The sequence below is a fragment of the Loxodonta africana genome, chromosome 6, assembly GCF_030014295.1.
Source record: "Loxodonta africana isolate mLoxAfr1 chromosome 6, mLoxAfr1.hap2, whole genome shotgun sequence".
NCBI classification, from domain to species: Eukaryota; Metazoa; Chordata; class Mammalia; order Proboscidea; family Elephantidae; genus Loxodonta; species Loxodonta africana.
Genome location: NC_087347.1, coordinates 89,345,999 through 89,363,048, shown reverse-complemented (window position 1 = coordinate 89,363,048; position 17,050 = coordinate 89,345,999).

Below are 17,050 nucleotides of genomic sequence, written 5' to 3'. Positions count from 1 at the left end.
GGTTGATAGATTCAAAATAATATCACCATTGTGTTCCCGAACTAGAGGCTCAGTCTATCAATTCTGCTGCTCTTCGAAGAATGGCTTGACTTCCTGGCCATTTTATTCTTTGTTTTCTAAATCACATCAGGAATCATGCAGTCCCCCAAATGCAAACTCATAATGATTTCACACATGTGTCAGTTCAGGCCTTAGCTTCCTTTCCTAGTAGTGTCTGACATTTCACTGGATTTTTTGACTTATATCTTCAGGTAATGCATGTAATGGACTCAAGATCTCTTTTACAGATTAGAAATAATCATTCAGAACTATCATCCTTTAAGTTGGTTTGTAAGATAGAAAAAGCAGAAACACTTGAGTTAAGTTTAAATTTATCTTTAGTTTGATTCTGTATGTTGCCAGCGGCACACACTTTATCCCTTTGTTAAGCAGAACTGAAAAGCCTTTGTATAATTTCAACTGTCTTCTCTTTTAAGGAACAAAAGCAGGAGAAAAGCTTCCATTATGGTGAAGGAAATCACACAAACTTTGCTTTTGAAGCAGGTTTGTCCTCATAAAAATGACTTTCTAAGGGACAAGGGGAGCAAAACGAGAGTAAAAAAACAGACATATGGACCTGGAGACCAGTAAGATTAGTAGAGTATAAAGAGGTCTGCTCTAAAGGTTTGTACAGGCTTTAAGGGGTGAACAGAAGACTGTCATGCAGGGAAGTATGAATTAAGAAAAACTGTCTTGGTCTATAAGAATCTTAGGGGTATGGGTGGCGCAAGAAGTTTGCAATCAGCTGCTAACCTACAGGTGATTCAAACTCACCCAGTGGCTTCCCAGAAGAAAGGACTGCTAAACTACTTCCATAGAGATTAAACCCTCCCAGTGCCGTCGAGTTGATTCTGGCTCATAGCGACCCTATAGAGATTATAGCCAAGAAAACCCTACAGAGCAGTTCTACTCTGTGACACACGGAATCGCCATGAGCCAGAGGCCGACTCAATGGAGCTAACAACATAAAAAATCATACTTGGTTTCATTCGTTTGCTCTAAAGTATATACTTTAAGCTTGGAAAATATTTAAGATTTTTTGTAAGTAGTTTTAGTGAAAAAAAAAAAAGTGTTGATACCACTTTAAAATGAGTTTTCAGTTTATAAGTCATTTAAAATTATATTTCTATTACATCTTAAATGCTTGTGGATGACAATTTCTGAAATAAATTGAAAATTTTAACTTCAACTCCTGTCCATAGGAAAATTGCAGGTTAATAAGGAAGATCACTTTATGACAATTATTAGTAACAATATAGTTATCTGCTTAGTTTGTTATTGCGAACAAGCAAAATTTTCTTTTTCTTGGGGAAATAAAAAGGGCCAAGTGAAATAAACCTGCTTGTGGCTGATGATAATTAAAGATTGGATATTAAAGCATAGGCATCTTTTTCTCTGCCTCTACTTTTTTCTCTCTCTTCATGAACTTGTTTTCTTAATGCTTTTAATCAAAAGTTCAGAGAAAAATAGGATTGATTTTATGTCATGAGGCTTTGAAAAGCAGCTCAAAAGGGTTGAGAAGCTCTCAAACAAGTCGTTGTGGTAATGATCACAAATGATTCTAAAGGAGAGAAGACGATAATTGCAGCCTCTGCGCTGTGGTCCAAAAAATCAGCTGCACAAGGACAGGGTTGGGGACAGGACTTATCAGGACTGTGTATAAAAAAGATGATCATTATCGAGGTTCACACACTGCAATTGGTTTTTATGTCTCACTAGTTTATTTTAGTCTGAATAGTCTCATCACTTATTTTTTTCTATGACCTTGATTGTTTGAGGCAGTTAAGGTAGTTGTCCTGTAGGACATCACTCATTTTGGATTTGCCTGATTATTTCCTTTTGGTATCTGCCTATTTCCTTTTGTTCTTCTTTCTCCTGGATTTCCTATAAACAGTAAGTTAGGTCTCAACCAGGGGTTGGCAAACTGCCACCCAAGGCCAAATCCAGCCCACCACCTGTTTTTGTAAATCAAGTTTTATTGGAATACAGCCACACCCACTCATTTACATATTGCTTACTGCTGCCTTCACACTGTAACAGCACAGCTGAGCAGTTGTGACAGAGACCATGTGGCCTGCAAAGCCTAAAATAATTAAAATCTGGCTTTTTCCAATAAATGTCTGCCGAATCCTAGACTAGAAAAGGGATTAGATTCAGATAAAATATTTTTGGCTAAATGCTAACGTGCTTCATATTGCATCATATCATGAAGCATGATGTCAGCCTGTCCCACCGTTTGTGATGCTAAATCTGCACACTTGGTTAAGGTGGTGATAGCCAGCTCTCTCCACTGTAAAGGTGTACCCACCCCCTTTTCATTTAGTAAGTAATCCATGGAGAGATACTTGACTCTGTGTAAATATACTATTCCTCAAAAATCTATCATCTAAAGGTTTTAGCATTCATTGATGATCTTTGCCTGTATTAAATATTACCTTAAAAAAATCATTGTCGTGAGTCAATTCTGACTCATAATGAAAAATGGTCATCTTCTACTCATGTGTTCAATATTTATTAGTGAGCATAATAATATAGCCAAAACTCACCTTCTAATTCCCTTACTCTAGACCTGGAATCAGTCATTTCTTTTTAATTAGCCCTAGTTCCTGAGTTGGAATCTACTCGATGGCACTGGGTTTTTTTTTTAGTTCCTACAGATGGAAAAAAAACATTTAGAAATCGATGTCTAGGTACTAGGTTTGCCTACGGCTACTTGAGTGTCTTGTTCTAGAACCTTTCAGTGGACAGAGAGAGGAAAATGTGTTTTAAAAAGAAAAAAAATCCTAAGCCTTTATTGGTATTTCCATTTTATATCTAATGTTAGTTTTAATTTAGTATTAGTAGCTCTTTTCTTTTGTACTGAGTTCTGGTCCTAGTAACATTAACATGCTCATTTGTATGTTTTATCCTACCACAAATGTAAAATATCTTGAAATAGCAATACCAATGTTATCACTAATAATAAACCAACTAAGTGAAGTCTGGGATTTCTTTTCAGTTCTTTTCCCTTTAGAAGACACGCCAATGAGCATATACAGAGTACTATTTCAAAAAATTGTTTTCTTCATGTGGTTATCTTAGTTTGGAGGGAGCTAGAAAAAAGATTCTTGTGGCAATTAGGGAAATTTGAATATGAACTGAATGCTAGATGATTCAGAATTTTGTTCATTTTCTTAGGTGTGATAATGGAGATTGTCTTTATTCTTAGCTGATTCATTCCAAGGTGTTTATCTGAAATGTCGTGGTGTCTGCAACTTTCGTTCCAATGGTATGGCCAAAAAAAGAAAAAGTGTATGTGTGTACAGAGAGCGAGCAAGAGCACAAATGACAAAGCAAATACGGTAAAATGTTAACAATTAGTAAATCTGAGTAAAAGGTGTACAGAAGTTCTTTACACTATTCTTGCAACTCTTCTTTAAGCTTGAAATTATATCAAAATTTAAAGTTACAGAAAAATTTAGTGAGGGAAAAGAAAAAGATGGTCATTAGTTCAACATGAACTTAAAAAGGTGATCCATACACACAAGCACAAAACCTTTGTCACCTCGGGCAAAATTAATTAATGTATGCATTTCTAATAAAGAATTTTATAATTCCGTTCTGCTTTGGCAGAAGGGTAAGATTACACCTAGAGCTCTGGGTGCCTTACCATGAAAGGGAGTAGACAAAACAGGTGCGATCAGAGAAGAGAATGGTGCATTAGGTTTAATAGAATGTCACGTTCTCCTCGCTTTTCTCCATCCTAGTTTGGTTATCTAGAGGTTTGTTAAGGATAAAAACCAAGGAAATAAGAATATTGACTTCATAAGCAGCAGCATTAATGCCCTTTCCTTCTTCTGCCTTCCCTCTATGCCTGAGGTCACCACACTTTTTCTGTAAAGGTCCAGATAACAAATATTTTAGGCTTTGTGAGACATATGGTTTCTGTTGCAACTACTCAGCCCTGCCATGTGGCACATGAAAGCAGCCATAGGCAAATGAGTAGACGTGGTGTGTTCCAATAAAACTTTACTTGTGGACACAGATTTTAGTTTCATATAATTTTATTTTTTTTGCTCAGCTCCTGAACCCCTTTTCTCTTTTCAGGAAATGCTCACCATAAGCCAACGCCAGACACCTGCTCTCTGACTTTCCTTTGCAGCCAGAGGGTGAGCACGTGATTTGAGTTCAATCAGATGCTTCAGTCAGAATCCAGTGATGTAAAGAAGCAGAACCCTTGGAGAATCTGCTCAGGCGATGGGCAGGGGCAGCAATGGTGGGAACATAAGCAAAGGCAGGGTTGCTAGCAGTGATGCCCCATGGCCAGAGGCAGCAGAGGAAGAAGGACAGGCTGTGGCATCTAATGTTCTGTGGTTGGAGTCATTGGGCTGATTCTGTGGAAGAGTGGATTAGAATACCGGATCCTTCCTCTCTTCCCAGTCACCATCAGTCCCAGCTATTTTCTAAGCTTGGTTCTGTAGCCTTATTGGTTCTTCTGGGAACTATCCAAATGTCTTTCAATAAAATCTTTTTACTGTAAAATTCAACTAGAAATGATTACTGTTGTTTACAAACTGGAACTCTAAGTAATATAAAAAGACCAAACTAGATTTCTAAGATTCCTCCCAGACCTAAAAATTGTATGACTCTATTAAAATTCGTATTAATACAAATGAAGTAAGAAAATAGTCCAGACTGTAAACATGCCCTCTGTACTAACCTTATAATTCTTATTTAATATTTCCTAGTAGCGTATAGAGTCACTATAGGGTCATTATGAGTCGGAATCGACTCAGTGACAACAGGTTAGTAGCAGTATTCATTTTTCTTGGATCTACAATCAACGCCCATGGAAGCAGCAGTCAAGAAATCAAAGGACGTATTGCACTGGGCAAATCTGCTGTAAAAGGCCGCCTCTTTAACATGTTAAAAAGCAAAGATGTCACATTGAAAACTAAGGTGCGACTGATTCAGGTCCTGGTATTTTCAATTGTCTCACATGCGTGCGAAAACTGGACGATGAACAAGGAAGACCGAAGGAGTACTGACACCTTTGGATTATGATGTTTGTGAAGAATCTTAAGTATACCATGGACTGTCAGAAGAATGAACAAATCTGTCTTGGAAGAAGTAGAGTCAGAATATTCCTTAGGAGCAAGGTATGTGTCTCATATACTTGGGACACGTTGTCATGGGGACCAGTCCCTGGAGAAGGACATTATGCTTGGTAAAGAAGAGAGTCAGTGAAAGAGAGGAAGACCCTCAATGGGATGGAATGACATAGTGCCTGCAATGATGGGTTCAAGCATAGCAACGATTGTGAGGATGGTGCAGAACCGGGCAGTGTTTCGTTCTGTTGTACATAGGGTCTCTAAGAGTCAGAAAGTGCTTGACGGTACCTAACGACAACAACAGCAGCAGCAGTATATGTATTTTTTCCAGGGGCAGTTCCAAACAAAGGATAGATATCAGATGCTTGAAGCTATATTGTACCCATCACAGTAGGGCATTTTGGAAAACTTACCATTACATTCTCCCAATCCATGTCTTTATGTTTCCTTCATTCAAGCATTGCTGCTACATCTCTGCCTATCTAGCCCTGCAGCTTTGTAAACTCTTCCTAAAATTTATCCCTAAGAGGTCAGTATTTCATTACTGAGAAGTGCTTAGTAAAACTCCCTAGCTAAGGGGTTAGTGATAAAGACATCAATAATGTATACAGTGGCTACCTTCACTTCACTCATAAAAACTGTGAGAGGCATTGGAGATGTAGCATCCCTTTACTGTTGAGGAGGAACAGCAAATCATTACCTTCACACACTGGCTCATTGTTCAATGGGAGAAAGGTAATGCAGTTTCAAAACTACCTACTACCCAAAGAGAAACTTTCAAATACCTGTAGCACTAGTTATGGACAAAGAGAAAAGTCATAGTGATGGGGGAAGAGAATATGATTCCCAAATAGACTTATGCTTGGTTAGTAGCACCTAGATGTTGTATTTGGAGTTATGCGGTCACGTCATTGACATGTATATATGAAATGAACATAATGGTTGCCATCACTAATGCTCATTTTGCATAAGAAATATAAGGGGTTTCTGAATATTGCCTGCCCTCGACCAAACACATACCCACTGACATTCCATTTTATGTCCTAAAAGAGTAACCACAACAGGCACACTTGGCATACAGTAGAAATCCAGAAACTGTTATAATGAACAAAAATTTCTAGAATCAAAAGCCAAAGTTGTAAATAATAATGCAAAAGCAGCCCAGGATACTAAACAAAAGGCATTCTTCAGTTGCTCGAGGATTGGAAGGGATCATTGATTGGCCTGCAGCCGGACTTGCATACATCAGGAGCTAAATTGTCATCCAAGACCCACAGAATGACCCTCAACTGTACCATCTCTACCCAGCTGGTACTCCGTCTGCACACTGGCATAAGCTTGTTAATTTTCACGTTAAAATAACTGTACATTGTCTTGTCCATAAATTTCTTACCCTCCTTCTGTCAATCATGCTTGCTTAGCTAACATCCACTCAAATAAACACTCAAGGGCTACCACAATTATGTCCAAATGATATGTGTATCCATGTCCTGTTTTCTAATACACGAATACACATACGCACATTTTTAGTTATGTTATATTAATGACCAAGTTATAAGTGTTATTCTTTTTTTTTCCCAAAAAATTACCTCTCCAAGTTGGAAGATGATATGGTTATCATTGATGTCACTTTCAGTCCTTCTAATTAATGCTGATTTGCATAGCATTTTTCTAAAAACTAAAACAGGCAGTCTTACTAAGAACTATATCCATTTAATGGCTCACAGATATCCTTGGTCTACATCATTTGGCACATTCACTAAGAATGGGGATTTGGTTGATAGAGATTTAATGAACAAGAGCATTCCCACTAATTCGGGGAAGTCTCATGCCGAGAAGCAAAAATATAACAAATGTTTGTAAAGTTTCTGTTCAAGTCTCTTTACTAAATATACTCTTTAAAAGTTTCAAAGATTGGACTGTGAGCCCACTTTAAATGCCCTTGATGTCTTCCAATACAACATGCTGAATTTTGCAATTGTTTAAGAAAAGACTTGGAAAATAGAGAGAAACATCTGGTTTTACTACTTAGAAAATGCAATAATTATCAATTCCCTGCTGTTGGCAAGCACCCCAGCACATACTAGATTAGCAAAGCCAACTTAGTGTTAGAAAGGCAGATGGCTCTAGCCTCTTCCTTCCCAAATGGTCATCTCAATCTTAAACTTCAAATGTTTATTATTTTACCACACAGAAAAACTCTGTTATTTTGGAAAAAATAAAAACTAGTATCTGTTACTATAGATAGCAATGCCTTCTTCATATTAAAGCACACAGACAAGTGTTTGCTTAAAGAAAAACATGGAAGATTTGTGCTTTACAAGGATTTCTAGAATTGGTAAACTTCTCCATGAATATGAAGTTTTACCCACATGACCTCCCTGAACTATTTCAGTGAAGGTACAGCATTGGGAAAACAGAAATTATGGGCATTCCTACAAAAGGTGGAGTCCTGTCAAGAACCCAGTAGATGATTTGGGGTCCACACTTCAGAAAGTATGGAAAGAACTCTAGTCTATTGGTTCTCAAACTTAGAAGCCCTTTGGAATTCCCTGGGGATTTACAAAATATGCTGAGGCCTAAGCCCCACCCCCAGAGATTCTGATTTAATTGGTCAGGAGTCTAGCCTGGGCGCCAGAACTTTAAAAATCTTCCCAGGTGGTTCTAATGTAGCAAAGGTTAGAACCACTGCTCTTGTATTACATTAGTATTGACTGATAAAGGTCTTCTTGTATGCTGAGTTGATTCCAACTCATAGCAATACTATAGGACAGAGTAGAACTGCCCCATAGGGTTTCCAAGTTGTAATATTTAGGAGAGCAGACTGCCACATTCTTCTCCTGAGGCATGTCTGATGAATTCCAACTGCTGATCTTTGGTTAGCAGCCGCGAGCTTAACCATGGAGCCACCAAGTTTCCAATAAAGATCTTACAACTCTCCATTTGTTGGTTGTGCTCAACTCCAGCCTTCTGGTTATGCAGTGATATCCAGAGGAATGGCTTAGCTAAGTAAATCTGCATGTAGAAATATTTAGAATTACTTTCTAAGCATGTAATTAAATTTTTCTTAAAAAAAAAAAATTATCACAAAGGAGATAAAATGGAAAAGGTAGGTTATTATCAACTTACAAGAAGTAGTAATAAAGATAAGTAAATGAAAGCCCACAATTATATTCACCCTTGTAAGAAAAAATAATGGGCAAATATGGAGTATGTTAACTGCAAGAGAGCTGAACTTCAGAAAAGAGAGATTGAGCATTTTAATGAGCATTTACAAAATGTAATAATGACAAGGGGAGAGAGGACTCCAGTGCGTGGAAGGACGACCTAATTTCTGCTTGTTTGCTCTGCAATTTTCAGTGGTAATAGGAAGCAGTGATGCTAAGAAAATATGGCAATGAGATGTGACCTTAGATATCCTTGCTTTCTACTCCTCCTTGTGGGTAGAATCTGATTACCAAACATAAGTAAGACTCAGTAAGAAAAGTGTTTTTGGAGACAGTGAAACTACGTTTAAAACAAAAGAAGTAGGATCATCACAGAACCATGACAACCATACAGAACTACACACAACTGCAGCAATCAGGCTGAGGACCCGGCTTCAACAGGATTTGTCTAGGGAGGCTGTGGGAACTACGTGCAATCAGAGCAAGGCTTTAAAAGAAGGCATTGGGGAGGACCAAAGGAGGTCAAATAGCATGGGAGTGGGATGGCTAGAATAGGATCTGGACTGTAGAATTAGAGAAATTAGATAATAAAAGGTAGAAACATTATAGTAAAATATTTTTTAAAAGTGTATGTCTGTTTTAGAGACTGCTATTTCTGTTACCTAAAAAACTGAGAGCATCTTTTATTTAATACTCCTATATTTGGATCAGTATATAAACTTCGATACATTTCACATTATTTTCCAATTTGCCTATCAATTTGAAGCGCACAGCCAGACAATCAGTGATACTGGAAAAGTACATTTTATTTATTATTTTAAAAATAAGACTTTTTTTAATATTAGAAATATATGTGCATTATAAAAATTTGTAAAAATTAAGAATATATAAATTGTCCTTATTTCATTATCTAGGGACAAAAAATGTTATCATAGAGTTATTTTCTTTCTAGACTTTGTATTGATACTACCGGTATAACACTTTGAAAATATTGGTTTCATATATTTCTTATTTTCCCTGAAAATCATATTTCCCTACAGCCACCCAGTTTTTATGGGAAAAAAGAGAGAGATGAAGTGCTCAGATGCTAGCACCATCACTTTCTGCCCTTTAGTGGATCAGAACATGATGACTGGGGACTTAGGAGAAATATTAAGATAGGAAAATCCAAGGACAGGAGGCTAGTTTCTAATTTCTCTGGCATAAAATGCCTTTCAGAAAAGACCTACATTTATCATGACATCCTGTCCAACATGACACAGAAACAGAAGGAGGTATCTAGAGATACTATGAGAAAACATTTATCTCCCATGGATTGCACAAGGTCTTATTAAAGATCCAGAATCTTCCAAGTGACTCACCAGGTGATGGGAAGACTAGGGGCTGGCAAGACCTGAAAAGGAAAGAGAAACCTACTGAAGAGAGGACCCTTAGGACCAAAGGTAATATACTAGTCCATATTGTAAGGCTAAATATGTCTGGTTATGTTATTAACAGATTCCATGAGGACCGAGGCCCATTCCCATAGACAAGAGGTACAAAGGAAATCCTGACAAGGATAGCAAGAGCCCTGAAGGAAGTCAGAACCTGCACGGCAGATCAGTCACCCAGTCCTCCACTGGAGTAGGCTGCTAAGTTTTACCCTATACCTCTGCTATGCAATAAGGTATCCATTAACCAAATGAGGTTATTCTGTACTTAAAATGTGGCTAGTTCAATTCAAAGACTTAAAAAGAAAAAAATAATATAAAATAACTCATTAATAATTTTTATGTTGATGGCATGTTAACATATTGGGTTAGTAAAATATATTATTAAAGTTAATTTCACTTCTTTGACTTTTTAATTGGCAACTAGAAAATGTAAAATCACATATGTGACACATAATATTTCTATTGGACCACACTACATTACACCCTGGGGAGGTGGAGGAGGGGGACCAATTTACCAAGGGTAATGGGATTCGAAACCTGCAGGCATACCAGCTATACTGGCCCTCCATTGGAGTAGGTTGCTTTACCCTCAAAAGAGATTGGAATTTGTACTTTCTCCCTCAAAAAATATTGATATACTCTGAAATGAGATCATTTTGAAATGAAAGAATCTAAGAAACTTTTAATTCAAAAGTTTACTATTTTTCCACTATGCTGCAGGAAGGGACTCATAAGGAAGTTGAGATCTTTTACAGAGAAGTTAAGAAGCTACTATTCTTTGCACATTTGAAAGTAAAAAGAGAACCTACAGATTGAGAAAAAAAAATTGGCTATAACATATCCAACAAGGGTCTAATCTCTAAAATCTATAGAATACTTCAATACCTCAACAACAAAAAGACAAATAATCCAATCAAAAAATGGGCAAAGGGTATGAACAGACACTTCACCAAAGAAGACATTCAGGTGGCTAACAGACATATGAGGAAATGCTCGCAATGTTGTTAGCCATTAAAACCAAAAACCAAACCCGTTGCCGTGGAGTCAATTCTGACTCATAGTGACCACGTTGGACAGAGTAAAACTGCCCCATAGGGTTTCAAGGTGTGCCTGGTGGATTCGAACTGCCAACCTTTTGGTTAATAGCAGTAGCCCTTAACCACTATGCCACAATGGTTTCCTCCTTAGCCATTGGAGAGAATACAAATCAAAACTACAATGAGATACCATCTCACCCTGACTTTACTGGCACAATGCAGAAAAAAAGAAAATAACAAATGTAGGAGTGGTTGCAGGGAGATTGGAACTCTTATGCACTGCTGGTGGGAATGTAAAATGGTACGACCACTACGGAAAACCACATAGCACCTTCTTAAAAAGCTAGAAATAGAAATATTATAAGACCAGCAACCCCCCTCCTAGGAAGATATCCTAAAAAAAAAGAAAAATAGACGTCACACAAATAGACATACGCACAACCGTGTTCACTGAAGTATTATTCACGATAGCAAAAAGATGGAAACAACAACAGATGAATGGATTAACAAATTATGGTACATACACGAGGAACACTAAGCAATGATAAAGAACAATGATGAATCCACAAAATACCTCACGACATGGATGAATCTGAAGGACATTATGCTGAGTGAAGTAAGTCACTCACAAAACATGAATATGAGTCTACTATTATAAAAACCCAAGAAAAGGTTCACACACAGGAAAAAAAAAACTATCTTTGATGGTTACGAGGGAGGAGAGAGGTGGGGAGGAGAAATCACTAACTAGATAGTAGACAAGTGTTAACTTTGGTGAAGGGTGTGACAACATGCAATATAGGGGAAGTCAGCACGATGTGACCAAGGCAAAGTATTGACATTTCCTAGGTACATCCAAACACCTTGAGGGACTAAGTTATTGGAGCTGAGGGCTGGGGACCTTGATCTCAGAGGACATCTAACTAAACTGGCATAACATAGTTCATAAAGAAAATGTTTTACATCCTACTTTGTTGAGTAGCATCTGAGGTCTTGTCTTAGTTATCTAGTGCTGCTATAACAGAAATACCACTAGTGGATAGCTTTAACAAACAGAAGTTTATTCTCTCACAGTCTAGTAGCCTAGATGTCCGAATTCAGGGCACCAGCTCCTAGGAAGGCTTTGTCTCTTTGTCGGCTCTGGAGGAAGGTCCTTGTCATCAATCTTCCCCTGGTCTAGCAGTGTCTCAGAGCAGGGACCCTGAGGCCCAAAGGACATGCTCTACTCCTAGCACTACTTTCTTGGCAGTATGAGGTCCCCCCATCTCTCTGCTCACTTCTCTCTTTTATATCTCAAAAGAGATTGACTTAAAATACAACCTAATCTTGTAGATTGAGTCCTGCCTCATTAACATAACTACTTCTAATCCTGTCTCATTAACATCATAGAGGTAGGATTTACTACACACAGGAAAATCACATCAGATGACAAAATGGTGGACAATCACACAATACTGGGAATCATGGCCTAGCCAAACTGACACACATTTTTGTGGGACACAGTTTAATCCCTAAGAGGTCTTAAAAGCTTGTGAGCTGCCATCTAAGATACATCTATCTGCTCCATCCCATCCAGAGCAAAGGAGAATGAAGAAAACCAAAGACACAAGGAAAATATTAGTCCAAAGGAGTAATGGACCACATGAACTATAGCTTCCACTAGCCTGAGCCCAGAAGAACTAGATGGTGCCCAGCTACTGCCACTGACTACTCTGGCAGGGATCACAATAGAGGGTTCTGGACAGAGCTCAAAAAATATGTAGAAAAAAATTCAAATTCACGCACACACATAAAAAGAGTAGACTTACTGGTCTGACAGAGGCTGGAGGAACCACTGAAACTATGGCCCCCAGATACCCTGCTAACTCAGATCCGAAGCCACGCCTGAAGTCCACCTTTCAGCCAAGATTAGACAGGCCTATAAAACAAATAACAACACACATGAAGAACATGCTTCTTAGTTCATTCAGGTATATAAGAGCAAGGGGGCAACACCTGCCCAAAAGCAAAGATGAGAATGCAGGAAGGGACAGGAAAATTTGATGAATGGACACGGGGAACCTGGGGTGCAAAAGGAATGGGGGAGAGTGCTGACACAATATGGGGATTGCAACCAATGTCACAAAATAATTGTGTATAAATTTTTGAACGAGAAACTAATTTGTGCTGTAAACTTTCACCTAAAGCACAATAATAAAAAAGGAAGCTACTGTTATTCATCTGAAAGTAGTGTGAGTGAATATTTGACCGTGACACACATTTAAATCTTTTATAGAATGGAAAACATATTTTACATAACTTTGAAACCCTGCTTTTATCACCATCCTGTACACATCAGTATTAATCTCTCACAAATATGGAAAAAGCTATTATCACTTTGCAAAGCAGATTTAAAAAACAATGTTCAAGTGAAGTACTATTCACCAACAAAAAGTAACGAACTAATGAACATGGATGAACCTCAAAAACAGTTGTAAAAACAGCATGGGGGAGGTACTGGCCTCCTCTAACCTCTCAAGGAGGAAGGAGAATCAAGATCAACAACCCAAGGCTGATTCCCATGAGGTAGAGGTCAGACATGCCTCCTCTCTCTGCCGTCTTTACCAATTCTGGCACCAGTTGTCCCTCCCACAGCACTCTCTACTCCTCCGCTGGGTTTGATAATTCATTACAATGGCCACCCAGAACTCACAGACAATACTCACGATTACTGGGTTTTTTAGGAAAGTAACAAGTTACAATTCAGATTTAGGAATGCTCAGAATACAGTTCTTCCATCAGGACAGCCTCTTCCCAGCTGAGCTCATAGGCATGCCTCTCCCCAGCCTTCTGCCTCTGACCAAAGGCCCTCAGCTTTCTCGCTCTGTGGGCTGGGAAGTCTGCTGCATGGCCCCTCCTGCCACTGCTTCTCTGCCACAGCTTCTCCCTGCCGTCAGGGTTACAGCTCGCTCTCTGTCTCCTAGGTCCAGGAGCTTCTCAACACAGTGATCTTGGGTCCAAAGGACTTGCTTTTCACGCCTGGCTGTTCTTTCTTGGTGGTGGTGAAATCCTCTCTTTCCCACCTCTGTGGTGGCTCATTTCAAGCCCAATGGGATGGCAAAACAGACCAATCCCTTTGGGGGGCTACAATTACCCTATCCGCACAGTCCCACCCAATCACCTCGGTGGGAATTATAAGACCATGTTGAGAAAGGTCACGCAAAAGCAATCCATTGCACCGCAACATTAAACTAAGTGAAAAAGTCCAGCTGCATTGCATCCATATAAAATGTCCAAAAAAGGCAAATGCATTGAGGCAGAAAATAGATTAGCGGTTGCTTGGGGTTGGGAGTGGGATCGGGAATTAATGCAAATAGGCATGAAGGATCTCTTTGGGGTGACGGAAATGTTCCCAAACTGGACTCTAGTGATAGTTGCACAACTCTGTAAATTTACTAAAAATTACATTGTTTGCTTAAAACAAGTGAACCTATGATATATAAATTATTCTTGAATTGGTTTTTATTTAAGAAAGCAGTGCTTAATAGCTTCCCATAAAGTATGATGAATTTTTACACATTCGTATAAAACGACATGCAAATTAAAGAAATAGAAAAAATGAAAGGTATCAGCAACCTTGCCTTTCACAAGCACCCCAATGTCCCCCAATTTATTACAGGAACATCAAAAATGAAAAGCAAACATTTAGAAATTAGATAAAACTACATTCCGAACCCTGTAGAATGTGCTCAAAGATAAATGTATATATATATCTCCTATAGGTAAATGAATTTATTGGAAAACCAATTAAAAACAAAATAACTAAAGCTTTCAACCCAAGAGGCTAGAAAAAGTTTCAAAATATTCAGTGCTATGCTTCCTTCTTTCTCTTCGTCAAACTCCATCCTCAATGAAATGTTACCAAACTTTATCTAGTCTAAATAATAAACATCTCTCTGCTTTGTACCACCTCCGTATCCCCACTGCCACTTTTTATCACAAAACTTTGAATTGGTTTCTCTGTCACCAATTTCTACCTATTCCAAAATAATTTCCAAGACTTCATTAGTAAAAACTATGAAATTTCTAAAGGACCTAAGAAATGACTGGAACTGGAGAGCCATTCCAGAAGCATACTCTTAAATTGGATATAAAATTTGGTGTCTATGTCAGCTCTCCTGAACAAAAATTCACTGCAAAAAATCAACAAGGTTTTTAAATGAAATTTGACACAAGAATAGCCAAGATGTTTCTGAAAAGCACAATGAGTGAAGGCTTGTTCTACCGGATAACGAAACAATAATTAAAATAGCATGAAATTGATGTAGAACTATTAAAAAATAGATCAGTTCTTATTTAATCTAATCAAGAGTCCATATGGATATAAAAGTATATTTAGAAAACATAATATATGATAAACATGGCATTTCAAATCAGTGGGTAAGGATGAATCATTCAATAATTGGTATTGAGATAGCTATCAATTTGGACAAAAAAAAGAAAGGCAGTCAGACACTTATTCCATGTCATTAAAGAAAATAAATTCCAGTTGGGTACAGAATTAAATTTTAAAAGAAATGATATATGGTATTTTTAAACAATTAGGTAAGTCTATTAACAACGATACCATCCATTATTGAAGTTTGTGCTTTGCAAAAGTGATGTCTGACCAGGGGTATACATGGGGATGACATCCAGCTAGCCCTCTGCTTGCCAAGCTTTGTGTAGGACTGCACCATTCAGGAGGGCAGCCTTTTCCTAACCTGTCCACTTGACCTAGAAAAATGGAAGTTTCATATAGCCCAACCTGATATATCTGCTTACTTATGAATATTGTTTTTAAGAAGCTTAATCCTAGAATTTAAAAAATAGAAAAAGGAAATAACAGAAGCTTTTAAACCCTTAAGGCTGTGCGTGTGCATTTTTAAGATTTGGAAACCATTTCAAGCCTTCTTATTCTGATATGAAAAACAAATGTGTCTACAGTTAACATATCAAACGTGGTTTTCGAATTTTATTTCAGTTGTACAGGAACATGTTTTAAACAATCACGCCAGTTTCTTAGTGTCAGGATCATTACAAAAGAACACAACCTCCTGATGTTTTAAAGGCCATCCTCATTGGCATGTAAGCACTGGATCCGTAATTATCCAAATCTGTAGTATTTCCATAGGAGTTGAGCATACAGATCATAGACTCTTAAAAGTTGGTAGCCTCACGTAGCCCTCAGTTACCTATTTCAACTTCTTCATTTTAAAGAGAACAAAATAGAGCCCTGGGGAAGTTAAATAAATGGCTTTCCCAGGTCATACACAATTCAAAGAAGATTTAAGATTAACGCCCTGGTTCCTAGCTCTTAGTAGTCTTGTCACGATGTGAAGTGCCAATTTTTTTTGTTATGTAATATGGATTGATCTGATTTTCCTTTTCTTCTTCTCAACTGAAGTCCTGAATCTGTTAATCTTGATAATTATTGGGACAGAAAGGAAAGACTGAAATAACACTGTGATTAAAGAAGCCCCCTGGCTATGAGGGGTGATTCCATTAGAAATGTGTCTCCTAGATTCTGGGACCCCACATCTGTTCTGCTTTTCCCATCCACTTTAATTTCTGTGGAGCTCTAGTGGTGCAGTAATTATGAGCTAGGCTGTTAACCAAAAGGTCGGCACTTGGATTCCACTACCCACTCCTTAGAAGCCCTATGGGGCAGTCCTACTCTGTCTACAGGGTTGTTATGAGTTGGAATCGACTTGATGACAATGGGTTTTAATTTCTGTGGCTCTTGCTTGTTTCCCTGGCACACAGTTTCAGACTGTCTAACCAGCCTTTTCCCAACTGCCTTTGCTTTGTCCTTTAGTATTTCACTGTTTGGGGATTCTTGTCCACCTCTATGTTTCTGACCCACAGGATGACCTGTTTTCTGGCATTTGCTTACATCTTGGTTTGTGCTTGTTTTTATGGCTTCTCATTGGCTGCCTAACCTAGCCTTGACCTCTGGCTTTGCTATATTCTTGGTTTCTCTTGGTAATAGATTATACTCAGCTCTAAAATCTTGAGCTACCTAGAAAATAATGTGAATTTTACCTAGAAAATTCTTAGAAATTGCCTAGCATCTATCTGGAACTCCAAATCCAGTCTGCAACCATGATGACTGGAGCTTGAGATAACATCCCAAAGATCACAAAGGAAGCTTTCTAGATACAAGTAAACCTCATTGTATAAAATGATTATACCTCCCAAAGGTAGGTATAAGTTTAAGAGGCAATTTTTTTTTTTTTTTTAACAATGCCTAACTTACATAAATT